Source organism: Nicotiana tabacum, chromosome 8 (genome assembly GCF_000715075.1).
Source record: "Nicotiana tabacum cultivar K326 chromosome 8, ASM71507v2, whole genome shotgun sequence".
NCBI lineage: Eukaryota > Viridiplantae > Streptophyta > Magnoliopsida > Solanales > Solanaceae > Nicotiana > Nicotiana tabacum.
In genome coordinates, this window is record NC_134087.1 from 89,335,765 (window position 1) to 89,347,671 (window position 11,907).

Sequence of the window (11,907 nt, forward strand, 5' to 3'; positions counted from 1 at the left end):
CATTGGGTGGACCATGGCAGACATTAAGGGGATCAGCCCCGCCTACTGTATGCATAATATTCTGCTGGAAGAGGGACACAAACCTTTCAGGGAACACCAAAGAAGGCTGAACCCAAGCATGAAGGAAGTGGTGAAGAAAGAAGTGATAAAGTGGTTAGATGCGGGAATCATTTTCCCAATCTCTGACAGCAGTTGGGTTAGCCTAGTACAATGTGTTCCTAAGAAGGGTGGCATGACGGTGATCAAAAACTATAACAATGAACTGATTTCAATAAGAACCGTCACGGGCTGAAGAATTTGCATGGACTACAGAAAGTTAAATTTGGCCACCCGGAAAGACCACTTCCCACTTCCCTTCATTGGTCAGATGTTAGATAGATTGGAAGGGAGGTCACACTTCTGTTTTCTGGATGGGTACTCAGGGTACAATCAGATCTCCATTGCACCAGAGGACAGAGAGAAGACCTCCTTCACTTGCCCATATGGGATTTATGCTTTTCGGAGGATGCCCTTTGGCCTATGCAATGCACCCGCCACATTTCAAAGGTGCATGATGGCTATATTCACTAACATGGTAGAGGACATAATAGAGGTATTCATGGATGATTTCTCAGTGGTGGAGAACTCATTTGATGAGTGCCTTATAAATCTGACTCGTGTACTGAAACGGTGTATTGAGACTAACCTATTTCTTAATTGGGAGAAGTGCCATTTCATGGTACAAGAGGACATAGTCTTAGGGCATCGGGTGTCAAGTAAAGGAATTGAGGTGGATCGTACTAAAGTTGACATGATAGCAAAGTTGCCACCTCCAACTTCAGTCAAGGCAATCAGGAGCTTCCTCGGGCATGCTGGTTTCTACTTGAGATTCATAAGAGACTTATCAAAAATTGCCAACCCTCTCTGTAAGTTATTAGAAAAAGATCACTCTTTCTTGTTTTCTGATGATTGCCGGGTAGCATTCGAGGAGTTGAAAAAGAGGCTAGTCACAGCACCCATCATTGTTTCCCCCGACTGGGAGCAACTATTCGAACTCATGTGTGATGCCAGTGACTATGCAGTGGGAGCAGTGCTGGGACAGCGGAAAGACAAGCTAATGCGTCCAATCTACTATGCCAGTCGAACGATGAGTAGAGCCCAGTTGAACTACACTATCACTGAGAAGGAGATGTTGGCTGTGGTGTTTGCTTTCTAAAAATTCAGATCGTACCTTATTGGTTCTAAGGTAATTGTATACACTGATCATGCAGCTCTCAGGTACTTGATTGAGAAGAAGGAGTCTAAGTCGCACCTGATTCGTTGGGTACTGCTACTGCAAGAATTCAACCTCGAAATTCGTGATCGTGAGGGCACAAAAAACAAAGTTGTTGACCATCTATCATGACTTGAGGGAGCTGAAAACTCAGTTGCGGTTGAGGACATTCTGGAAACCTTTCTAGATGAGCAGTTTCTCGCTACTAGTCTTGAGGAAGTACATGGTATGCAGACTTTGCAAATTACCTGGCCAGCGGTATAGTTCCCTATGACATTTCCTCTGTTCAAAAGAAAAAGTTTTATCGTGACTGTCGCATGTATTATTGGGATGAACCTTACCTATTTCGAATATGTGTTGACAATATGATCTAAAGGTGCGTCCCCGAGATAGAACAATCTTCTATTTTGTAGGCATGTCATGCATCAGTGTATGGAGGGCATTTTGGAGGAGTCAGGACAGCTACGAAAGTGCTAGAGGCCGGTTTCTTTTGGTCAACAGTGTTTAAAGATGCGCACCAATGGATGAAGGGCTGCAATGAATGTCAGCGAATAGGGAATATTTCCCATCGCCATGAGATGCCCATGAACCCGATTCAAGAGGTGGAAGTGTTTGATGTCTGGGGAATTGACTTCATGGGACCCTTCGTCAGCTCCTTTGGCAATAAGTACATACTTGTTGCTGTGGATTACATGTCCAAATAGGTAGAAGCTGTAGCGTTGCCTACTAATGATGTAAGAGTGGTGGTGGGATTTTTGAAGAAGAACATATTCACCCGTTTTGGGTCCCCGAGAGCGATTATCAGTGACGGAGGCACCCACTTCTGTAATAGAGCCTTCAAAAAGTTGCTAGAAAAGTATGATGTACGCCACAAGGTGGATACCCCTTATCACCCGCAGACCAGTGGACAGGTGGAAGTGTCTAATAGAGAAATAAAGAGTGTATTGACCAAGACTGTAAACACTACAAGAACTGATTGGGTGAAAAAGCTAGATGATGCACTCTGGGCTTATAGAACTGCTTTTAAAACACCAATTGGTATGTCACCATATAAGTTGGTGTTCGGGAAGGCATGCCACTTGCCAGTGGAACTTGAACATAAAGCTTGGTGGGTGTGAGCACGTGATTTTTGCCTTATGTGAATTACTCCCATAAATTCAAGAAAAATAAATTTTTCCTATTATTTGCAATTTCGTAGATTTTTGTAGCATTTTTCGTTATTTGCTTGCATTTGTCTGCGCATGTTAATTTTGCTTAATTCATGAAAATACAAAAATATGTTGCATGTTGCATTTAGGATTTAATTTTACATTTTTTAGATTAATTAACAAATTAGTTGTTTTATAAGAAATGGAAAAATCACAAAAAAACTTATTTTTACACTTTTTAATTTTAGTTTTGAATTTTGGTAGTTTTTCCTTTAATTCGGTTTTTAATTAATTGTGGTAATTATTAGTTAAAGCTAATTAATTCAATGTGGCAGGATTAATTTGATTTAGGAATTTGTTTAGGTTTTATTTTTATTTTTAAGAAATTGAAAAAGAATTTGAAAATAGAAAAAAAAAATTGATGTGAGAGAGAAAAGAGTCTGAATTGGGCTAGATCTATTTAATTTCCCCCAGCCCAAATAAAATCTCCCCCATACCCGTTTAACTGAGCCCAAACCCGATCTAACCCCCCCTTTCTTTGATTGAAACGACACCGTTTCATTCACTTTGATCTGGACCATTGATCTCAGTAGATCAAACGGTCCGGAACTGACTCAATATTAGTATTTAAATGTCCGAACCCCTAACCCCCGGTCTCATCTCTCAAACTCACCATCCTCAAAGACGACTGAAACAAAACCCTAGAAGCCACCCCCTTTTCCACCGCTCCCAGCCGGCGGTGCCGGTCCCAAACAGACCCAAACTAACACCCTACAATTCCCATGACCCCCTCATACCAAATCCACAATTATCTTCCTTCGAAGCAGACTTGAACCTCTCGAATATTGGATCAATGATCTGAACCCTAAAACCCCCAAAGTCCCTGATTTGAGTTTTCCTGAAGATTTAGGCCTATTCCGACTTTATTCGTGTGTTCTTGGTAAGAACACACTATTAAGGTCGAATTGGGCCGAAAATTAGAAGGTTTTGAAGATTCGATCTTCGTTTCTTACTGGTCCGAGTTTGTCTTTACGTATTTTTCTCTTCTTTACCTTTTGTTATTTAATTTCTGTTTCTTTGTTCTCTTCTCATCTTATTCTACTCTTTCTTTTAGTTTTCTGATTTTTATTTCCTATTTTTTCATTTCTTCACACCGTCTATATCTGCATGTTAGTTTTAGGTTGTTATTGTTTATGTTATGGTGCTAAGTTTAGACGTATTAGATTTTGCTTCTGTTTGGGCCTGAATTTTTTGAGTTTTGAGACTATGTAATTGAATATTCAAGAAGTTTTTGAGCTTTCAATCTTGATTTGAATTGGGAAATCAAAGAGCCCAAAAGAGAGTTGAATTGGTTTTTTTAACAAACCCATTAACACTCTGAATTGGGTCAATTTGACACATACTCTACCTGGCCCAGGGGTAATAACAAGGGTCATAAAAGGGTAGTCTAGGAATTTAGGCTAGGGGAATCTTATGTAACAGACTGAGGAAGCTTCTAGGAAGCTGGGTTGGGGACTGGGCTGAAAATCTGTTCTTTAACCTATGGATTTCTAAGCAAAAACCAAAATTCCAAAAGGGTCTAATTGCAAAATCTGATTTCTTTAGGCTTCCCTAAAACCTTGACTATAAAGGCATCCTTTCCTTCCAGCTCAAGGGAGAAATTTTTAGAAAAAATCCTGCAAAAACTAAGATGGCTAAAAAACTTTGGAAAGCACACTGATTTCTCTGCATTTCTAGGCTGAAAATCACCACAATTCTGCTTGTTTATCTCCTTCAGATTAGCTACAACTATTGAACTTTCTTTGGTTGTATTTCTGGGTTGAAAGATGGTTTGAGATTGGTTTGAAGTCGGGTGTTGATTCAGTGATTTTCTACTGTTCTTCCGACTGGTTTTAAGTTGTTTTGCTGGTTATTTCCTTAATCTGGGCCTTTTTCTGCTGTTATTGCTGTCCACTGATTCTTCACTTGCTCTATTTCTTTTCTCATTTCTAGGTATTCCTTGGAAACTATGATGGAACTGAAGTCTGATTAAGTTTGTCTAAAGATCTGTGATCCTGAGTTGGAATTTAAATGGAAAACACTAGTTCTTGATGTAATTACTGCTAGATTCTACCATCTTATGTTATTAAATTCCCTCAGTTCTGTTGTCATTTAGTTTTCCTGCATGTGTTTGTTTGTTTATTCATGTTAGTAGCTTAAGTTTATGTTGGTAAGTTGGAATAAGAGTTTAAATTCAGAATGTTGGCTTGTAATAATGATTGAAATCTATTGTATGTGTGGACTGTTAGACGTGTTGTAGTATGAGGCCAGTTTTGCAATGACATTTTTTGTCCAGATCTATAGAAGTGTTTGTGTTGCTTTTGGAAATCCATTTGAAGTCTCAATCTGTTAGTCGTAAGGTTTATTCATAAGATATGTTTGATGGAAAATGAAAAGGGGTTGCAAGGTTATTACTGTAGAGTGTATGAAACTTGGATCCAACATGTTTACATAATAATACCTAGCATATATATGGTTCTTGAGTTGTAGTTTGATAGAGTAGATCTTGTGTTAGTATGGTTTGATAAATGGTTTACTAGTTGAGTTTCATATTGTAGCATTTGCAGCCTTAATGTGTCACTGTTGGATAGTAGGTGAAGTTATTTTGTGTGAGAGGTGATCACTTATGGCCTCAGTATGGCTTTGACTCTCACATGCGCTTGCTAATTGTTAGATGAGTCAATTCATCCTCGCATGAGATTTGTTTGGAGTGCTGACAAGTTTCAGCCATTTTTTTAGTTCATTTGCTCTTAATTGCTTTCAGTAAAGTCTCTCTATACAAAGGCACAAAATGCATGAGTTTTGTAATTTATTTCATGATTGTTTGTTTCGATTGGTAGTATAAGGGACATGAACTCAAGTAAACAGTTTGGGTATAGTTGATTTTTTTTAAATGAAAAAGTTATCATTGATGTGTCCTTGTTGCCATTTTAATTAGTGGATTGGAATTCGGGAACGGAAGTTTTATTGGGGAATTTAGTTCACTTTATAAATCATTGAAATCTAGAAAAATGGCTTTAAACCAATTTAGTTGGTATTTTAATGAATTGTGCTTTAAATGTTCAGTGTTTCTTTGCTGGGGGTTCATGTCCACCCGTATAAGCCCATGAGGCTTCCAACACGTTTCTTGAATTTGGGGCTGCTCTTTGGGCCTAATCTTTTAAAAAATAGGATGCTTGCGGCTTCTGTCCCTTTGGCCCAAAAGGCCTCATAAGAATTAATAGTTGACTTCCTTGTAATTGGATTAACGACTAGCCGAAGTAAGTTGAACCTCAATTCGGGTTGGATTTAATGTGTCCCTTACTAAGTAGTGCTCTCCAAATTATTTGAAGTGTGCCATATTTAACAACACAAATAGTTATGGCCCTCATTTAGTTAATATTTTTTAATCCTTAGAAATCGAGGTGTACCATTTAGTAAATTTTCCATGGCCCTCGCAAACTTGAAAATGCGTAGTTGCTTTAGGCGCGCAATTTAAATTAATTTCCTTAAACTCGGGTGTGCATTTCATGTGAACCAAATCCAAATCTCAACAATGTTAAATAAAATGTTTCGTGGACCGCGGGTGCATTTCATGTGGCGTGGTTCAAGACATGTTTTAGATAACGTTGAATCTTCCTAAAATTAATTAAAAGCGGTTAATAAGCTAAAATATATCATAGGCTAAAACATGTATTAAAATCAGATAATAGGCCAATTATAACAGTTGAGCGACCGTGCTAGAACCACGGAATTCGGGAATGCCTAACACCTTCTCCCGGGTTAACAGAATTCCTTACCCGGATTTCTGTGTTCGCGGACTGTAAAACATAGTCAATATTTCCTCGATTCGGGATTTAAATCGGTGACTTGGGACACCATAAATTATCCCAAGTGGTGACTCTGAACTTAAAAAATAATCACGTTTCGATTGTCACTTTAAGTTGGAAAAAACTCCCATATACCCTTCCAGAGGGTAGGAGAAAAAGGAGGTGTGACAGCTCTGGCGACTTTGCTGGGGATCGAACCCAGAATCTCTGGTTCAGGGTTCAGAATTCGAGCTTAGATGAATTGTTATATTTGGCTTTATTTATTATCTGTTTTTATTCACATGTTTTGACCTAATGTGCTAAATGTTGCTTTTACTGCTTTGATATTCCGTGAACTGTATATATACTGCTACGAAACCCTTCTTCTCTCTGAGTCTTCTAAATCATTTGAGAAGGGTGAACTTCATGTGGCTTCTCTTCTATCTAGAGTCTTATCCAATTTTAGAATGAGGTTCGGACAAGTTGCAAAACCGGTGAAGCTTCTGTATTCCAGGTACGCTGCCCCCCCTCCAGCTCGAGCTGTCCGCTCGGGTAAGCTAGGTCTAGAACAATAAACCCAGGTTTTAAACCTAGTATAACAAAACCTCATGTCGGATCCCTAGTAGGAACATTTGTTTGTATCACGTGCATTTTACTTTGGAGACTCAACATAGGGGTTGAGTCTGTCTAGGACAGGTGTACCCAAAATGAAAAAACCATCCTGATGCATCCTACTTGCTACTTGTGCATTTATTTGCTTCGGATTTGCATGTTGATTGACTTATAAATAATTAGAGGAGAGTTGGAGAAGAAAAGTCAGTGTGAGGGCTAAGAGAGATAATTACCCGTTTTTGAAAAATCAGTGTCCAAAAATATGCTGAAACTTTGCAAAATTCTGAAAAACATTTTTTGTTTTTTTTTTTAAAAAAATAGTAGGTTTTTAGTTTTTTTTTTCCGTCAAATCTGCTTGAACTACCCCAGTTTGATTCTCACCGGATGTGGGATACGTAGGCAACCCCCATCGGGTCCAACTTCCTTTTTGTAAAAATAACCCCAAAAGAACAAAAAATTCATTTTATTGTAAATGATGTAAGGTGATGCCATTCTTGTCAAAAATAGCCGAATGTCCCCAAAAGGGTGCCGGAAGGCTGTTTTTGCAAGAACAGCCGTCGTTGGTCATGTTTCAAAGTTTTGGCCGGTTAGGAAACACAACCTTAAAATCTTCTTCCTCGAATTGCTGAAAGGCCGTATTGGCAAAGCCAGATATTTTATGAAAATTTTTGAAAAAATAGTGATAACTTTTTCTTGAGTCAAAATGAGTCATAATTTATCTATTAATTAAAATCACCCTAATAAATGTGCAGGATGAGCACAAATGAAAATGAACCCTTCGTAGCTCTTAAAGAGATCCCCTTACACCTCCACATGTGGTGGAACGATTTAGGGAAAGGCAGTAAAGGAACTGTGGTCAAGGTTTTGGGTGGCCTTATCGGACGTTTGAACACCAAGCCAAGATTGGACGTGATTGAAGCCTTAATACCTTTTTAGGATCCGACTCGTAATGTTTTCTGCTTTTCTAACTTTGAGCTCACACCCACGCTAGAGGAAAATGCGGGTTACGCCGGCCTCAGTGGAAACCTTAGAAGTCTTTACCCTGTGTCACCAAGACCGGTATCTCCACACAAATTTCTCGACATGTTGAGTATTAGCCGGGACGTTCAGGATGGGAGTTTGTCTGAAAGGTATTGCACTTTCCAATTCTTGTACCAACGCTATGGTAAACCCCAAGTATTTGAAGAACAAACATCTGTTTGACTCATACCGGAAATAAAGATAAGTGGGAGGCAAGGCGAGGTTTTGTAATCTGTCCATGAGGAGACGGCAACATAGAATTGGGCCTCGTGAGAATGGTTGATGTTGCAATAAAGAAAGCTAATGGCACTTTGGTTCCCCTAATTTTATCTGAGATTTACCGAGCTTTGACCATTTGCCGAGAAGGGGGAAATTCTTCCAAGGCTGCAACTTACTACTACAATTGTGGATACAGGAACATCTCTGCCACCATGTCGGGTATATGAACCATGGTATGTCCGATTTGAATTGCATCGAAGGATTTGAAAGCCGAGTGGTGGGTATTGCATTTCCAGAGGGTACTGAGGCTTGGTTTGCACTCTTAAGTTCTTTCACTACCGATAAGATTGAGTGGGCGTTCGGATGGCTTCTTGTCACCGAAGTAGTATACATGTCAGCCGAAGTGTGTTATCTTTTCCTGATGGGCATCCAGAGCATCTAACTGTATGCTCCTCACAAGGTTTTGAGCCAACAAGGCAGATTTCAAACCATTCCCCATGACGATGATTTGAGTATCCATGTCGTTGAATTGGGACCAAAGGCCGAATTTCCGGAAGGAAGAGTTTGCTAGGTGCAGAATGAATGTAGATTTCTTGAACCTAAGACCATGGTCCGGGATTTAGCTAGAGGTGAGGTAGACCCCAAGTATGTTATTTGGTTCGGCAAAAGGTTTCAGATTCCTGAGAGACTTGCTAAGAGAGCTCATGTTCAACAATTCACTAATGACTCGCAAGAACGATGGGGCTAGTTAGCAAAAGAAGAAAGCTACAGAGCTAAAATAAGTAAGTTAGAAGGACAAATCAAGGACCTCAAGTTTGGAAACAGTATCCAGGAGGCCACAGATGAAGGGGAAAAGAAAAAGCTGACTCACGAAAATGAAGCCCTCAAAGCTCAAATCTAAAAAATGAGAATAGCTGCTAGAAATTCAGAAAGAAGCCGAGCGGATGAAAGGCTTATAAGCAGTTTGAGAAAGAAAGCACTTGAGTGTCAAGATGACCTAGAAAAGTCTGAGGCCAGTCTAGCGAAAGTCCGGGCCCAATTGGCAAAGAATGCAGAAGGGCGGGCACAGTTTGTACAACAAATGAAAAGAAAATATGAAGGGACAATCACCAATCTGAAGAGAAAAGTAACTACCCTTGAGAATGAGGCAGTCAAGCAGGCTAAGGACTTTAAAGCTGATAAGGAACATTGCTATGCTTTGATGGCTTAGATAGATGAAGAAATGCAACAATTGCAAAATCAAAATCATCACGACACTCAGGTGTTAGAAGCCCGAAATCAGTAGGTCGGGCGTCTTCCTCAGGAAAAAGGTAGAATCCGAGAGAGGGTTAGAGCCATTGCCAACTACATTATCGTGAAATGCCAAGCATGTGAGGACATGACTTGTACCACTTTCTTTGCTGCAATGATGACATTTGTCCGCCAGATAATGAGTGATTTGGAGAGGCTTCAAGGGGATCTCGCACATAGGCCCATGGCGAGACCGAATGATGTCCCACGGGCCCTAGGATCATTTGAGGCATTGGTGTATCCGTGATTTTACTCAAGTCTTTATTTTCTTTCTATTGGAGTCTATTAGTCTGTTTTCGAGTCTGTATTTTCATCTTTCTATTGGAGTCTGTTAGTTTCCTATTTCGAGTCTGTTAGTTTTTATGGTTAAGAGGAGTCGTTGTAATCAATGCGTTTTATTTTTATGGAAAATTTGAAAGTCCCAAAATGTTTTTATTATTTATTTTTACACTTATCCCCCAGAACTACGCAAAGATCTGATTCACGCGGGTCATGATACGTAGGCAATCTCCATAGGATTCGATCATAAACCAAAGAAAAAAGAAGAAGGAAACAATGGAAAAACGAGAGAGAGAAGTGAGAGAATAAAGAACAACGAGAAATCAAGCAAAGAAAGGCAGAAAAAAAAAGAAATAGTAAAACAGAATTTGCAAATGGAAATAAGGGAAAGCTAGGATGATACAAGCAACCGATCAAATGCATAATAGAAACGGTTAACTGCTTAGGTTCATTACATTCCCCAAATGTGCGGCTGCCTATCTATTAAACCCTGATCGCTAACAAGTTTGTTGTTTTCATCAGTACCACGCAGGTGGTTAGTTTGTTTGGCATTCTGGCAGATGCGAGTGTTATCGATCCTTCGAGAGAGGGGGAAGAGTCGGATGTTAATTTGAAAGAAGATATGTATAAGCTGAAATAACAGATGGACGAGATGTACCAAGCATGGGTAAAAGGACACCCACCACCACTTTACCCCGCCAACCCTACCTTTGTCCCGCCATTGGCTCAGTCCAAGGAACCTCCCACAGCCGATTCATCCCCGGGCTTTCCCATGAGGATGCTCCTCAAAATAATAAAAAGAGGAAGAAGGCTTCTGGACCAAAAAGCAACCCAAGCAAGAAGCGGTTCAAAGGAAATTTCTACAACTGTGGGAAATCTGGACACAAATCTACAGATTATCGTGCTCCAAGGAAAGACAAGAAGAAAGGTCAAGCAAACATGATTGAAAAGCACAAAGATATTAATGACTTACGTGCTATGATTTCTTAATGCAACCTGGTGGGAAATCCTAAGAAATGGTGGATTGATTCTGGAGCCACTCGTCATGTTTGTGTTGTTAGAAAAGCGTTTGCTACATATGCTCCCGTTGGACCCAAAGAGACGCTTTCTATGGGAAATTCTACAACGACCAAAATTGAAGGATGTGGCAAGATATTTCTGAAAATGACTTCTAGCAAGGTGGTGACTCTGAACAACATCCTCCATGTTCATGAGATTAGGAAGAACTTAGTTTCTGCTGGACTTCTTGTTAAGAACGGGTTTAAGTGTGTTTTTGTATCCGATAAGGCTGTAATAAGTAAGAATGAGATGTTTGTAGGAAAAGGTTACCTCACTGAAGGCCTTTTCAAACTGAATGTAATAGTCGTTGAGAATACTAAAATTTTAGCTTTATTTACTTGAGTCAAATGATTATGGCATATACGTTTGGGATATGTCAATTATAAAACCATGTGAAAAATGATTAATTTGGAAGTATTGCAAGTTTGAATGCGACAAATCAAAATGTCAAATATGTGTGGAATCTAAGTATGTTAAACATCCTTATAAGTCAGTTAAAAGGAATTCAAATCCTTCAGATTTAATTCATACAGATATTTGCGACATGAAGTCAATACCATCTCGCGGTGAAAAGAAGTATTTCATAACATTTATTGACTACAGTACTCGATATTGCTATATTTACTTACTTAATAGTAAAGATAAAGCAATAAAAAAATGAAGTTGAAACGCAACTTAACAACAACAACAACCCAATAAAATCCCACCAATGGGGTCTGGGGAGGGTAGAGTGTATGTTGACCTTACCCCTACTCCAGAGGAGGTAGAGAGACTGTTTCTGGGAGACCCTTGGCTCAGAGATAATAGCACTGTGACAACAAAACCCGAAAGATAATATCAACAACGTGAGAGACAACAAATAAATGAAAAAGCAGTAACACAAATATTATGCAAAAGTGTGAAGCACAACATAAATTGCTAGCAGTGCTTGACAATACACTATCATACTCGTCAATACAAAGAGGGAAACCGGGACAAAGAGGAAAACCGCTCGACTACCCTTTAACCTACAACCCTAATGCTCAACCTGCACACCTCCCCATCAAGAGCCATGTCCTCGAAAATCTTGAGTCACGCCATGTCCTGTCTGATCACCTCGCCCCAATACTTCTTAGGCCACCCTCTACCTCTTCTCGTACCTGCCAAAGCCAACCTCTCACACCTCCTAACCGAGGCATCTAGGCTTCTCCTCTGCACATGT